This window comes from Brienomyrus brachyistius, chromosome 23 (genome assembly GCF_023856365.1).
Source record: "Brienomyrus brachyistius isolate T26 chromosome 23, BBRACH_0.4, whole genome shotgun sequence".
Lineage (NCBI taxonomy): Eukaryota > Metazoa > Chordata > Actinopteri > Osteoglossiformes > Mormyridae > Brienomyrus > Brienomyrus brachyistius.
The window spans coordinates 21,944,581-21,959,731 of NC_064555.1; the positions used below are offsets into that span (position 1 = coordinate 21,944,581).

General features: G+C 41.8%; 1 long non-coding RNA gene across 1 annotated transcript in view; it reads left to right on the plus strand.

Annotated features, from left to right (window-relative positions):
• The first annotated feature begins 3,636 nt into the window (after window positions 1-3,636).
• Window positions 3,637-15,151, plus strand: part of LOC125718918 (uncharacterized) — a 38,163-nt gene continuing 26,648 nt past the window's right edge. The window contains exon 1 of the long non-coding RNA XR_007384980.1: window positions 3,637-4,903. This is a non-coding gene — a long non-coding RNA (uncharacterized LOC125718918). The remainder of the gene's footprint in view (window positions 4,904-15,151) is intronic.

The window sequence follows — 15,151 nt, forward strand, 5'->3', positions numbered from 1 at the left end:
ACATCAGTGATGCAGAGCAGTCCTGCATCCCTCTCGGGGGGGGGGGGGTTCTCTGTTTTCTCAATCAGTCTGATGTGCGCAGGGTCGCCTGTAGCACTTCCTGATGAGCCCTCTGACGGCACGGCGGCACCCCCCAGCACAGCGCTCCCCTTCAGTCATCCTTCGTTAGCTTCTCGCAGTGAAACAACACCGCAGAGTTATTTTCACACAAATTGCTCATTGTCAATTCAACACCTGGTTTGCCTGTCTGCAGCCAGTGCTAAAACTACAAACAACTGCTGCAGTGGTGGGGGGGGGCACGGCATTCTGATTTAACTGCCATTTCCAATACATACATACACTATATAGACAAAAGCCTATGGATATAGAATTTTATATATATATTAATTATATATATATATATATATATATATATATATATATATATTATAATTGAAAACTTTACTATAAAGTCAAAAGATCATTTAACAATCTTTATTCTTTTATTACTTCCTCAACAAAATCGAATGTGTTATTTTCCGCAATAACAGGTTAAGGGCCTTAGAATTCAGTGAAAAGATACTTTTTTCCCTGAAATCCTTTCCTGTGAAACACAAAATGATGGTTTCTGTCTGCACTGAATAGTTTAGGTAAATCGTGGATGCATGCAATCCTTTCTATAAAGACGAATGCATCTGAAAGGTCTACACATATTCTTAGCAACCCGGCAGAATGCACGAACAAAACCGCGGTTTCAGCAAAAATGCAACAGATGCATGAATTTGCCTTCAACTCGGCGGCGTCTCATCAGCCATGGGAGCCTGTAGGCCGTTCGGCTCCAAGTTTCCTCATTTCTGGTAATGGTGCAGTGTTCAGCATTGTCGCCTCACACCTCTGGGACCAGGGTTCAAGCCTCCCATGCCTCTTTGTGTGTGAAGTTTGCATGTTCTCCAGATGTTATTGTGGGGTTTCCCACTGGATTAACTGGAGTTACTACTGTAAATTGCCTGTAGGTGTGAGTGTGCCCTGCGCTGGGTTGGCTCCACATCCTAAGTTGTTCCCTGCCTTGTGTCCACAGACCCCTGGCCCTGAATGGGATAAGTAGTTACAGAAAATGGATGGGACATTAGCACACAAACTGGGGGTGCTGAGAGATATCTACCACCTGAAAGGGAGTCGGGGTTGCTGCGTTTCTCACACTAAGAGGCTCTGTGTCACAGTGTAAATGGCGTGAATAATCTGCAAAGGACAGTCACTGGGGACGCAACGACGTAATCGTTCACAGAGCTGTTCAGCACCTTTGCTGGGAATGAGAGTGAACTAGATGGGATAAGGTGTGAGAATTAAGCCTTATGTATATGTGCAGGTGGGGGGGGAGCGGGTGTTGATGGGTGTCTTGTCCAGAGGATTCTAATTGAGTGGAAAATGGTACGAGGTTCATAAACCAATTGTTTTCTGCCGCAGAAAAGCTAGCAGTGGCCGCACTCGAGGTTATTTATACTGCCAGATAGGCTGCTCTTCGAGCTGATGGGACAGAAAATTGAAATTGATCAAAACCGGGGGAAAAATGGGAAGGAGAAGGGCCGGTGGGAACGTGTTTCCTGAGAAAGAATTCATCCTCTCGTTTATAACCACTGGCAATGGCTCAACGCTGGAACGAGTCACTGTGAAAATTGCAAATCAAAACATTGCATCATCCATCTTAAGCCATTAAATATCAGCAGAGCCTTTTGTGATGCAGATGGAGCTGGCGATGAAGGCAGAGCGCTCCTGTCCTCATTTGGGAAGAGCTGTAATGCTGATTTGTACACACACCCGTCTACCATATGGCCTCTGGGAAAGTCGGGAGAGCCGTGTCGTATACAATCAACAGAGCCAAAGTCACAACAGCATTAACACCAGGCTATATCAGAAAAAGTATGAACCTCTGACATGATGTTACATTTCGACTGTGCGGAATTGTTCTATTGCCCTAACAATAATATGAGAAATAATTTCAATAGTATCTCAATGAGTTCTCTACAAATGGGCCATTTGACACATTTACATACTGATGTTTTGCATCATCACTCGATCATTGTTTGATCATCGGTGCAGCCAGCCCTCGCTTGTTTATGCTCGTTGCCTCTATTAGGTAATCCTTTCTTTGTAAAATATCACGTCCCGCCTCTGGCCTGCTCTCCCTCCCCATGTCACTTATTGGGTATGGATTTAGCTGCAGAAACCCCCTTGCTTTATAGTCCTTCATTTATCCAGAAGAGAAATCCCCTAAGCTATTGCAGACACTCTGTTCTGACACAATGGATGGAATGAATTCCTGCAGGACATGTTTGCATTATTAAGCAGCACATCGTTCTCTCGGCCTGCATTGTGCAGAAGGCAACCAACCACTCCGCTCATGTTAAAAATGAAGGGACATATAAGGCCATATTCATTACGCAAAGTGACCTAATTTCACACTATAACCTGTCAGGCCAAGTGCGGCAGCCATGAAGTGAAAGGTGGTTTAGACAGTTTTTATCATTCAGGACAAAGAGGCTGGATTTAGTCTCTGCTCATTTGTTGATGCTAAAAACGTCGTTGCATTTCTAGCCACTAAATGAAAATCTCCAGAACAGAATGTTAAAACCAAGGTGTTTTGGCAGCACAATTTCTCCATGTTTGACATTTCACCTTTTCTTTGTGAAAGGTAAGAAGAAAGCAGTTACTAAAAGTAGTATGTACTGTAAAAGAGTACTGGCTGTTTGTAAAAGCACTCCATGGTTCAAAGGATAAATACTGCTCTGCTGGGTTAAGAGGAGTGATCTGTCAAATGCACCGTCCTCCACAAACCATTGTTCTTCCACTAGACGGCTGCTGGACTCAAATTCCTCCCATTTAATCATTCTGAGCAGATCCACTGACGCGCCGCTCTACCCTTTATCAAGCCGATTAACTCCACTAACATACTGTAAATAAGAAACAAGGGATTGCGTGTGCCTACTGGCCGGAGGCGGGCAGGGAGTGTGGGGGGATCAGCGTGATGCGTGGGCTGGGGTCAGGGCTGCGAGGCACTGGTCTCAGTGCTCGGTGTGACAGCTCTGCTCTGCTGATAAGATAAGAAGGATGGGCTGTGTGCGAAAAGGGATACTAAAAAAAACTAATCGTAGACCTCAAGGTCATGCTGTGAAAAGGCACACCCAAGGAAATATCTATACTGAAGGGAATATCTATACTGAAGGGAATATCTATACCAAAGGAATTATCTATACCGAAGGAAATATCTATACTGAAGGGGATATCTGTACCGAAGGAAATATCTATCCTGAAAGAAATATCTCAACTTTTCATGTTATTCTTCATGCCATTTTATTAAGCCACTAACAGTTAAAATTTCATCTAATTTATATAGAATTTGTATTATTCAAGTGTGTGTGTGTGTGTGTGTGTGTGTGTGTGTGTGTGGATTAGGTTTATATTACATTGTGGGGACCAAACATTCCCCACAATGTAATAAAAACCTGTTATTTTGAAGCTGTGGAGACCATTTTTCAGGTCCCCACAAAGATCTGCAAATGCAATCAAGAAAAGTCTAGTTTTTTGTTTGGTTACTGGGTAGGGGTTAAGGGCTGGGTGGAGGTTAAGGGCTGGGTGGGGGTTAAGGTTGTTATAGTTAGTATTAGAATTTTTCCCATAAAAATTAATGAGCGATCCCCATAATGAGATGTTTATCTGACTTGTGTGTGTGTGTGTGTATGCATGTATAGGATAAAGATCTTTTTCACACTATTCGCAAAGAAAAATATTACACTGGAAAGTGTGGAAAGTGTACCAGCACAGGTGTGTTCATGCTTGATGAATGAGGATAATGAGAGTTTCAGCACTATTTCCGGTCATGACCCCAGTGCATTACTGGTGACCTCCATCATCTGTTTATGGGAATGTTTTGCTGACTCTATTATCATCGCCAATAAGAAAGAGCTTTAACGCACTTTCACATTAACATATCAATGCATACTGTGAAGAGCAAAAGTGGAAAGGCTTGATCTGAGCGAGATGATGCATTGAACTCCCAGCAATAGTGCTACAACCCAGGTGTGCTTTTAATTTAATGGGAATGTTAAAATGTGATATGTAATTAAGCGTAAATTCATTATAATCGATATTGATGCTGACTGGTGCAGGAATGTGCTTAACTTCGTTGTTGTGTATGATCCAGCGTTGTTGACAATCTGTAAAGCTTAAATAAATATGACCATGAGATGGGATGGACTAGATTCTCCATGTACTTTGCATTATCAGTCATCATGTAGGATGTTTTCTGTCTCTCTCCCTGGGAATAGGAACCTCATGTCCCTTCCTGTTCCCACTCTCACCCTCAGATAAATCCCCCCCTTCCTTCCCAACATTCCCATGTGGTCCTGTTCTCTATCTGTCATGCAGATAGTTAGTTATTAGTAGATAGATAGTTATTAGTTAACTTTCTCTATTAACAGCACCAAAGATTTACAGTCCTATTTTTACACGTGTAATGCAATCAGTATGAAGGGTAGTGTCATTCATATTTGGAAACGCACATATATTTTGGATCGCCTTTTCAATTCTGATGCAGTCTTCTGATCTGAAGGTGTTATATTCAGTTCCGTTTCCCTTTTAAAAACTAGGAAATAATCCTTTTCTGTTGAACATTGGTTAGTGTTTCCAGTGTGTTTCTGATCTTATGTTCAGTGCCAAGATTTTGCTGTGAGGTTGTCAACCTTTAACCCACGAGCAGCACACAAGACAAGCCGACCACTAAACAACAGGAAAATGTAATCGATTTCCGCCAGATGGGAGCAGACACAACCTCTGAAGATCGAGAAAAGGGAACGCAGCCCTGAGATTGAAGACGTCGCTCCTGCAGCCGCCTCAATTCATTCCCAATAGCAAAGTTGTACATTGACAGGTGAGTCACCAGAATACTTTTCAGGATTCCAGGTGACGCACGCTGCTGCTGCCACAAGTTCCCAGGCTACGGAGCACAATTTAGGCAAATGTCCTCCTCCCTCTCATTTGGCCTCACGGAAAGTGAAGTAATTCTCTCTCTCTCTCCTTATTGTCATGCTGAGTAGCTGAGCTCTGGCTGTCTTGGGTGAGTAAAGGAGTGCAGGGGAGCTTTTTGCTAATCTAAGCAAGTGAGAAACTTGACATAACCAGTTTGCTGTAAAAGGCTGCCTGATTGAGCTCCCCGTGCACCTTTATAGTCTGGATATATCATATTTACAGTATTTAAGTGATATACTTTCATCAGCGTAATAATAGGGAATGTGATTCATAAACATGGTTTAGTACGTTCGTTATCTATTTAAGTACAGGGGAAACTGGACTGCCTTGTTTTAAATATTACTTATCAAATTATTACTGAGAGTTTATCAGATTATTAAGCAGACAGTCACTGGAGTGAGCCTAGAGATTTTCGCAGCACTTGGCTTGCATGACATTTGAGGATCAGGTCGGAATGTCAGCAGCTTTCAGACAAATGCTGAATTTTCCTGATGAATTTACGTTTTATTGCTTGGGCTGATAAATGACAATGTAATTGCTTGGGATTGTGAATAATAAAGTAATTGTTTAGTCTAGTGAATGATAAAGTAATTGCTTAGTCTAGTGAATGATGCAGTAATTGCTTGGGCTTGTGAACGATAAACTAACTGCTTAGTCTAATGGATGATAATGTAATTACCTGGACTGATGAATGATAAAGTAGTTGCTTACTTTGATGGATGATAATGAAATTGTTTGGGCTGCTGGATGATAATGTAATTCCTTGAGCTAATAAATAACAATGTATTTACTCAGTCTGATGGGTGACCAAATAATTACATGGCTTTATGAATGATAATGTTGTTGGATATGTAATTGATGTGTTGATGACTGAATGTAATTGCTTAATCTGATGAATTACGATGTAATTGTTTAGTCTGAGGAATTCATGTAATTAGGCTGGTGGATAATAATTTAATTGCTTAGTCTTTTGATTGTAATTGCTTGCATTGATGAATGATTATGTAATTGCTTGGATTGATTAATGATTACGTAATTGCTTGTGTTGATGAATAATGTAATTACTTGGCCTGGTGGATAATGCAATTGCTTAGTCTAATGAATGATAATGTAATTGTTTAGTCTGATTAATTAATGTAATTGCTTGGGTTGGTGGATAATGTAATTGCTTAGTCTGAAGAGTGATAATGTAAGCTTGGGCTGATGGAATTGACAGTTTGTCGTATTCTGTAATGCAATTGAATTTTTCATGAAGAGAGCAGCAACATTTTGCGTATCATGGTTTTTCAGCAGTAATTTTGAAAATCAAAAATGGTTTTTGCCCTTTATCCATATTGCAGCTTGGATTCAGACATGACAAGAGTGCATCTGTCTGAAACTGAAAAATATGGTCAGTTGCAGGAAAATGAGGTGCTGTGTCATAATGCATTACCACTGATCAAGATAAATATTTTCTGCTATAAGCCCCACATAATTGCTGTCAGGATTTTACAAGGTTAAGAAACACTTCATAGGATTCATTAAAATTCCACCCTCCTGTGATAAGGTATATGCCATCCACTCCAAACCCAATCCCAACCAACTTTTCAGGCTATGTTTTTACTGGATAATCTTTAGAACCAGTTTCCAATCCACCGAGAAGATATTCTGAACATTGCACACACACACTGCCAAATTGCTGAGGCGTTCTGCAGCAGTCAACTAAATTCAGACTAAAAGGTCCATATGAAATGACCAGGCTGAGTTTTCCCTTAGGGGAGGTTATTATGCATCTCCTCAGAGTAAATTAAATCTAAAAATGCTTACTCTGAAAAGAGCGTTAGAGTGCTGCACCAATGTCAGCGTTTTTATAACCATATATAAAAAACAACGGATACATCATGTTCACATATGCATGGCCTAAACGTCTAACATATCAGATTATGGATATTTACTTATGAGAAATGTAATATTAAATATGAATTCTGCATCTGAATACTGAACGTGTCAATTTCTTTCATGAAGGTGCTTCAAAGCATGATAGCTTCTTTCTGAATAGCTGCATTCATTGTGCTCTTCCACTATTCGCTCATTAATCAAAAAGTCAAAAAAATACTGTCAGGAGCATTCAGTTCTCATTAGGCTCCTTTAATCCCTTTGAAATAATTGAGTAAGAACACAGTTATGTAAATTCTATATTTTGATGATAACGCCATGTAATATGCTTCTTTGATATTATTACTTAAAAAAAATTAACAATGTGATTTCACATGTTCTAGCACTATAGCTAAAACTGTAATTTGTATTATTGGTGGATGTGTGTGTGTGTGTGTGTGTGTGTGTGGCTGGTTTTATCTTCTCTTGCACCTTCTTACCTATTGGGATGCAGTTGGAATCAGTATCGACTTCTGGTTAAAAGTGGATGTTTTGAAGTGGCATTTGTATTTCAAATCAGTTTCAAACTCTTGAAGATATCGCCCAGCATCCCACTGTGAGAAAAGGACTATTTATTTAGAGGAGTTCTGGGAAACCTCAAGAACACAAACGGTGATAAGCAAAATAGCAGACTCGTCTCCGTAAGCTGTTGATTTCACATGAATAATGGAGAGCATTAACAGAAGGACACAAGATGAAATAATTTAGCATTATGCAGAAGGAGGGGATTGACTTGGCCTCTGAGCATGAAGAAATCACAAAACATGCAGCGGCCACAACTTTTACCGCATCCACGGCACAGACTAAGACGGAAAAGGCACCCATTGAAATTCAGAGGAAAGCCTTGTCATTCTGCCCTTGGCTTGTCTGCTTGACCTGCATTTCTACAGTAAAGTACCAAGTTGCGCAGATCGAATTGGGTGGAAACGACAGCTAAACAACTTCATGTGGCTCTCAGCTATTTCTGGTTACGAGCAGATTCTCCCCCACGTATGTGGTAACACCCCGCTTCACTGTGTAGGCAACAAGCAGGGTATCTCTGCTATAATTATCAGAGGCTTTAGGTGCATGCTAAGGTTAGCAATTACTGGTTGATGGACAGCCTCCATGTGACCTCCCCCATGATAGCTAAATCGATGTAAACAAAGCTCATTTTCCCATGGAAATTAAAGACGTCATCATGCCTCGAACAATTTCTCTGCTCATGCTGCGTGCGGACAAGACGTTTGGGGTGTTATATCTGTGGGACATGGAGAGGCAGGTTCCGTCAGTAGATTCTCATTAGCTCTGCTACTGGGCACTTTCACCCAGGGAGCTGTTCCCATGTAGTTTTTGTAAGGTGATGGAAATGGAAATACTGAACTAAGCAAGCAAAGCTATAACACCCATAATCTCTTCAGGACACCAGGGGTCTTAATGGATTCATGCCCTGTGCACATTAACTCCACAGGTTTCTGTCTGGGGAAGCGGTTCAGTGGTCACTTATAATAGCCCCTTTGGCCTTTGAAGTGACTCGGCCCCGGAGTTGATATCGTGGGGACTCCAATGTCAGGGCTGCGACCAGGTCCCAGCAGGGCTAGACAAAACAGGTGGGCTGGTACAAAAAGCACTGCAGCCCCCGGGGGGATGTGGGCGGATGTATTTCTGAGAGAGAGCCTCGGGGTCTCCCGCAGGACATCCAGAGGAAGTATCACACTGAATACCAGACTTTTTCTTTGCAGATATATCTGAAGTTCCCAGTGCTCTTGGCTACATATATGAGCACATTTCAGATGCGTAAAAAAAAAAGATATTTTACTCTGGTGTCAGTAGAAATATAGAGAAAACCTTTCATAATATATGGTTCACGCAAGCAGAAATCGCAATACATATTGAAGATTATTGACAGAATATGAAAGTCCAAAGGTAATTGCTCATCTAATGTCTGGGTGCAGTCACATGGATTACAGGCAGGATTTAATTGCTTATGGTATGAGATTTATCACATCAAAGATTACTCTGAAATGTTCTTTTCCGTTAGTTATAAAGTTCTAAATAGGACTTCTGTGATTTCTCCTTAAAATGTTATCTTTCCCTGACTTGCACAGCAATGTTAGGTCTAATCATTTCAATGTGTCCGACTGCAGGAAGATCTTTTTTAGCAGAATGTGAGATGGACCCCATCTAGAAATCTGAGTGTTGATTGAACATGCCGACGGGCGTGGGGTGGGGGTGTGGGGGGGTAATGCTTATAAGAGCAATGGTAAAACTTGGCAAGATTGCCAGCGCAGATTAGTAGAATGACGTTGCATCGTTTTTTATTCTGTGGAAAATGAAAAATCAATCTGCTGACCATATTTAATAATGAATTATAAACATGTTGTGGGTCTGTTATACTGTAAGAGTTGGATGAGCTGATGAAATCCCCCCGTCTTCAACCAAGGAAAATGGCTGATCGTCCGGAGCAATCATCTCCATTATTTTAGTAGCTATGTTGTTAGCTCTGATGCTGCCAACACTGACAAAGATTAAATATCAGCCAGCAATAGGGTGAGAATCCAAATTCAACTCAGGTGAACTGGACTGTCCAGCGTAAAGACCACAGGATGGGCTTCTCTTTTGGCCACAATGTCCTCGTCACTGTACTGGGGCTTTGGGATTCACACAGACCATAGGATGGGCTTCCCAGTTGGCCACGCCAACACCTATTCCAGCATGTAGTTTAGCCATTTGAATATGTTGTTTGACAATTTGATTGTTTCACCATTTGATTATAAGATAAGATAAGATAAGATAAGATAAGATAAGATAAGATAAGATAAGATAAGATAAGATAAAACTTTATTTATCCCGAGGGAAATTCTTTTGTCATATACATGCTCAGTGCAACAAGAGGAATAAAGGTAAGGTAAAGAGTTTAAAGGGAACAGAAGTAATAGTAATAGAAGTAATAGTGCAAATAACTATTACTAATACTAAAGCTATGTAAAGCTATGTATTATGTAAAGGATGTCTTTGAATGGCAGGCTAGGGCACCAGGTAATGTTCTGGTATTCTGGCCAATCCGGGCCTGCCGGTATGTTAGCTGGTATATCGTCAGTGGTTAGTTTGAAGTTGCCTTTTCCGAATCCCGAAGGCCAGTCTTTAGGTACTAAACTCGTCAGCCAAAATGTGTCGTAACTGTGGCATAAGTTAGTTAATGCGCTTCCAAGTGGTGCATTATGTGTTTTTTAAGGCAGAGAAATGCAAACGTATGTCGTACTTCTTAGAATTCAGCTGCATTTTGGGTAAAATGTAAGTTGTTTACTGTTTATTGAATAATAAAACCAGACATGTCTACCACCCTGTTTAGGCAGGTTACGTAAATCACTTAAGAACTGACTCACTGAATGCAGATCCTGGTCCTTACCCTGAAGCTGTTGTTATCTAAGTGATTTGTAGCCATTTCTTTGTTTTCATACTTTCCGTTAAGTAACATTACTTAGAACTGAATTATGAAGATGCACTGAATATTCTGTGGATGCATAAGGAATGCATTATGAAGATGCACTGAATAGTCTGTGGATAGGTAATAAATGTATTATGAAGGTGCAGTCAGAGGAGGGTAGTTCAGGTCCAGAGAGTAAAAGTCCAGACCAAGATTTTGTTTCAACCAACTGGCTTAGTACTCTGTGACTACTAACTACTTGGACCTGAATTACACACCTCTGAGTGCAGTTAATGTAAAGCATTACTGAATTAAAGATTCACAGTGATTTACTACTGTGATTCGCCTGGCTGGCACTATGTGTGCGGTTGTATAAAATTAATCAACACCATTCCGACCAATCAGATTTGAGAATTCAACAGCACTCTGATATAAGGGTATAGTAATTCCCTTATTTCCTGCCCTCAGTGGCCTTTTTTCCATTTTCTATAGATCTGCAGGCAGCATCTGCATGCGCTCATTATTACAAATGGGAAAAATGGTTTAGGTGCTGTAGTGAGAAATTGTGATGAATGACCATCTTAAACTGACGCTACATCTTAGACACACTTCCAGTCAGCCATTTTAAATCATAGATTGTTCTTATAAATAGTTAATAACGTACCATAATAGGGAAAAAAGTTCCTTACTCGAAAAATTTGAGAATTTTAAAACGTCCACCACAGAATTGTGCAAAATATTAAACTTGCACTCCGTAACTTTCTTAATTCATGCAGTTTGTTTTTTTTTTGCTTTACTATAAATGACAGCGTAAAATGAAGCATCAAATTGAATTAATTAAAAGACTGGTAATTTGCATGGTGTGATGTGATGTTACGTCCTGGTGACAAACGCTGTCCCCGTATGTGACGTGCACTGGAAAGGCACACGGGCCTGAACCTTCGCGCCGAAGATTTACGGTCTAATTCCATCGGCATTAATGAAAGCAATCAGCAATCAGCTCCCAGAGCAGTAAATAAAGCCAGCAGATTAATAATGAGGGAACTGTTTAACATATGTAAATGCAGAATGCAGCAAAATGGGGGAAATCTGGTAGGAAATCGGTGACCATTTCCAGGACAGTCCCTCTCACTCAGGTACACACAATACAACGGATTAATATTCAGAGCAGGATCCCGGGTGAATGTGCGACTGTGGGGCCGCTGCTGCCATCTGTGGGGGTACGGCAGAGCTGTCTCCATGCACTCCTGGGAGGCACATGGTGGTTACCCACAGGGGGATTAAAGGTCCTTGATGCGGAGTAGACACAAGTGAATTTCCTCAGGCTCCTCGGTGAATGGGGGGGGTGCTCTGAATTTACTGGAACTGTAGGATGAGAGCACCTTCGGAAAATCGCCACCATGCAGAAATTCTTACTGGCTGCTGTCGTGTCCCTGTACAGATGCACTTATGCAACCTGTCTGTACTGTAACTGCGTACATGCATGTAGTCCCAGTGCAGGACTATTACTGAAGTTATAAATGGGAGATTCGGCCATTTATTTAACAAGGCAAATTAAATTATATAGCCGACAAATCCTGTGTTGTAATTAGAGCACAGGTGGCATGGTGACCCAGTGGGAAGGACTGTTGCGTGGGCGTCCTCTCGCAGTCAGGTGACCTGGCATCTGCCTGCATTGTATGTGGGTGTGTGGCCCACCATGCAAAACATTCCCATCCTGGTGTTCCCTGCTTTTTACCCTGTGCTTCCTAGGATAAGCTTCACGTTCTGAATCAGAGGTTAGAGGATGGATGGATGGATGGATAGGTGGCTGCAAAATGCATATACAAGTCACTGCAATTCTGTTTGACACTGCATACCCATTGAACTGACTTCCTTAATATTTTGAATTTTTTTTCCGTCAGTGTTACAGAAGAAAACGAAGGTTAGTGCTTCACTTTTTTGGTGTCCGACAAAGCAATACTCATGTGCGAAAAAGTAATTTTCCTCCTAAGGACACAAAATAAAGAGATAATCAATGGCAGTAATTTTTTTTAAAAAAGGTAAATAGCCTTGGTTTGGAACAGCACTTGCTAATATGAATATTCGCTGATACCGTTAGATGGAAGCTGTTCTCACGAAGATTCTAAGAGCATAATGGAATTGAGAGGATCTCGGGGCTTGTTTCCATTGGTCCGTCTGTAGATGGTTACGCCGCCGTTCATGGTTGGTCAGGGGCTCTTATTGGCTGAATTCAAAGACGGTCTGAACAGTGAAAAAAATGTATCTTGCCGGGATGTTGTCCTTCCAAAAACTCCAAGAGAAAGGCATCGAACCGTCCAGTAAGACAATATCTTTGTACAAATTTATACGTCTCGCTCGCCTGGGCTGAGGTCAGCATTGACTCCAGAAAAAAACAGTATACAGAGATACAAGGCAGAAAGTAAAAAGAGCGTGAGAGCTTGTCTGGGGAATAGCTAAGACCAGCTGTACAACTTTCCAGAGCTGTAGAGTAATACTTTACAAAGAAATGAGTTCAGATTAAAACTTCGGTTCTGGGCCCGCTGTGTCTGTCCAAAACCACGGTAAAAGCCTTATAGCAGCGGATGATCAAGGTAGAGGTAACCTAATGGTATAGAGGTGTTCCGACCCCCTTCTCTTTGCTGTACCACATGCTGTGCAACAATGACCAGAAACACACCAGCAAGCCTGCATGAAGAAGAGCGAAGAGCAAGATTGGTTTGCACTGGGGCTTGTCAATCCAGTCCTAAATACCATGAAAATGATGAGGGGAGATGAGCTCAAATGAGCTCTGACACTGGGCTGGAACAACTCATAAGTCAATACACTTCTTATATACTTTTTATACAGTTACATATGTGGGGCTTGGAAGGCATCTTAGGTAGCATAGCTAGGATGCCAGGCAGTTACAGGACACACACATATAAACAGTTATACATTATGGGCACATTAGGCATCCAAACTAGTCTAGCGGTGTCACCCCCAGGGCATCTGCATGACGCGGAGAACAGTAATATATATCAGTTCATAATCGTTTTTTTTTTTTTTTAAATGAATGGAATACTGTAAATGTATTTGTCACATATTGGAAAATTATGATTTAGTTCATATATTAAGTTTGCTAGAACTGGTGGAAGACGCACAGAAGAAGAGGTGCCACTCTGACTTTTACAATTATGAACAATATTGCACAATGAAGCCATCTTTTTCTTATTAAAAGGGATAACGTTCAATAAAGGAAGAAATGGGATTTGATAAGATGGTTCATTCTCGTGTGTTTTTTCATTAATCTGCATCTTTAATTATGTCGAAAAACAGTTAAACAAATGCCAGCAAATGGAATGTAATTAAACGCCTCCCCTTGCCGCTCCGCTCTCCTTTGTTGCTATGGTTATGTTGTAAATTAACTGGCTGATCTCTTGCGTGAATATGACACCTCACTCCTGCTGCCCGCTGCTCCAGGGCCAAACAGCAGCAGGAAGCCCCAGGCGTTAGTCACAGCTTCACCTCCAGGGAGAGAAGAGGAAGCTTCTAGTCCTGCAGAAGTAGGTTACAGGAGATGCAAAATAACTCTCTATTTGTAAACATATTGAAATTCTAACCTCATTTTGACGCTCGTGGCAATTTTTGTCACAATCATTTGAGGGATGAGGCAGAGTTTGGCTTTTGTGTCGAGTGTCGCCAGGATATGAAAGTCCTCCTTCCTCCCAGGGCTTCTCTGCAGAACATCTGTGGACAGAAATCGTCTTTTCTGCCAGCTGTGCTCCCATCGCAGCCTGTTCAGCTGTCCAGGCCACAATTACATTAGACACCTCTGGCCCTGCTGAGTGTGCGCACTGAGACCTACAGCAGGGATGCTCCATGCCATGCCTTCCGCAAAGCCCTTCATCGGTCACTATCTATTAGATTAGCATGACGTCTCGCTGTTACTCTTCAGCATCTCCAGCCTCCTACCGCCACTTCCCGCTCATCTGCACTCCGTCATGCCCGTCCGTCGCCCGCTAATGGCCGTCGCTGCGCACGTACCGTACCTTACACCCATCGCTATTGGAGATGAAGAACATCCATCGCGCTGTTCTGTCTTCCGGACGCTTCCTGTCGATGCGGTACGTGCATATGTGCTTATCGATCACCCGGAAAAGCAAATCACGTGGCCCGTTTGGCATGTAATATGCAGTTTAATCGTCCAAGAAAAGAATCAGTCTCTCGATTCCTCAAACATCTTCGCCATCCTGATTATACATCCTTGCTTACATCTACACTGTCTGGAGCACTATATCTTCATTATTAGCATGTAGCATTTTACCCTCCAATGTAAGAGCCCCACACCTGCGACAGTGTCTCTTAGAGTGAAGTGAGGGTCATATCCATCTTACCAAAATAGCACCTTCACCCCCAACATCAGAAAGTCCTGAAGCGTCTCCCTATTGTACTCTGTTATACCTCAGCCTCTTGTATGCCGCATGGCCACAACCTTATCAGCCGCCGGTATTCTCATCCGCTTACATAGCTGACTGACTAAAGCTGACCTGGCCGCAACATTTCTGGTCTGCTGCTTCTTACTCATTTCAGCATCTTCCCAGCGCAGCCCTTTCCCATTTAACCACTTTGTATTTGTTTTTTGAAATAAGACTCGAGAACACCTAGGTGATAACCCCACATCCGCTCAGGTCTCACTGTGCGGTTACCTCACATTTCATCAGCCACCGAGGCTGAATTCTCCAGCACCAGGCCTCATTCCACTTGGCTTTTCTTGCACCGTAAGTTGCAGAGGGATTTATTTGGTCGCATACCTGCTTTTCTTCAGGATTTTGCCAACAAGCGGTAAAC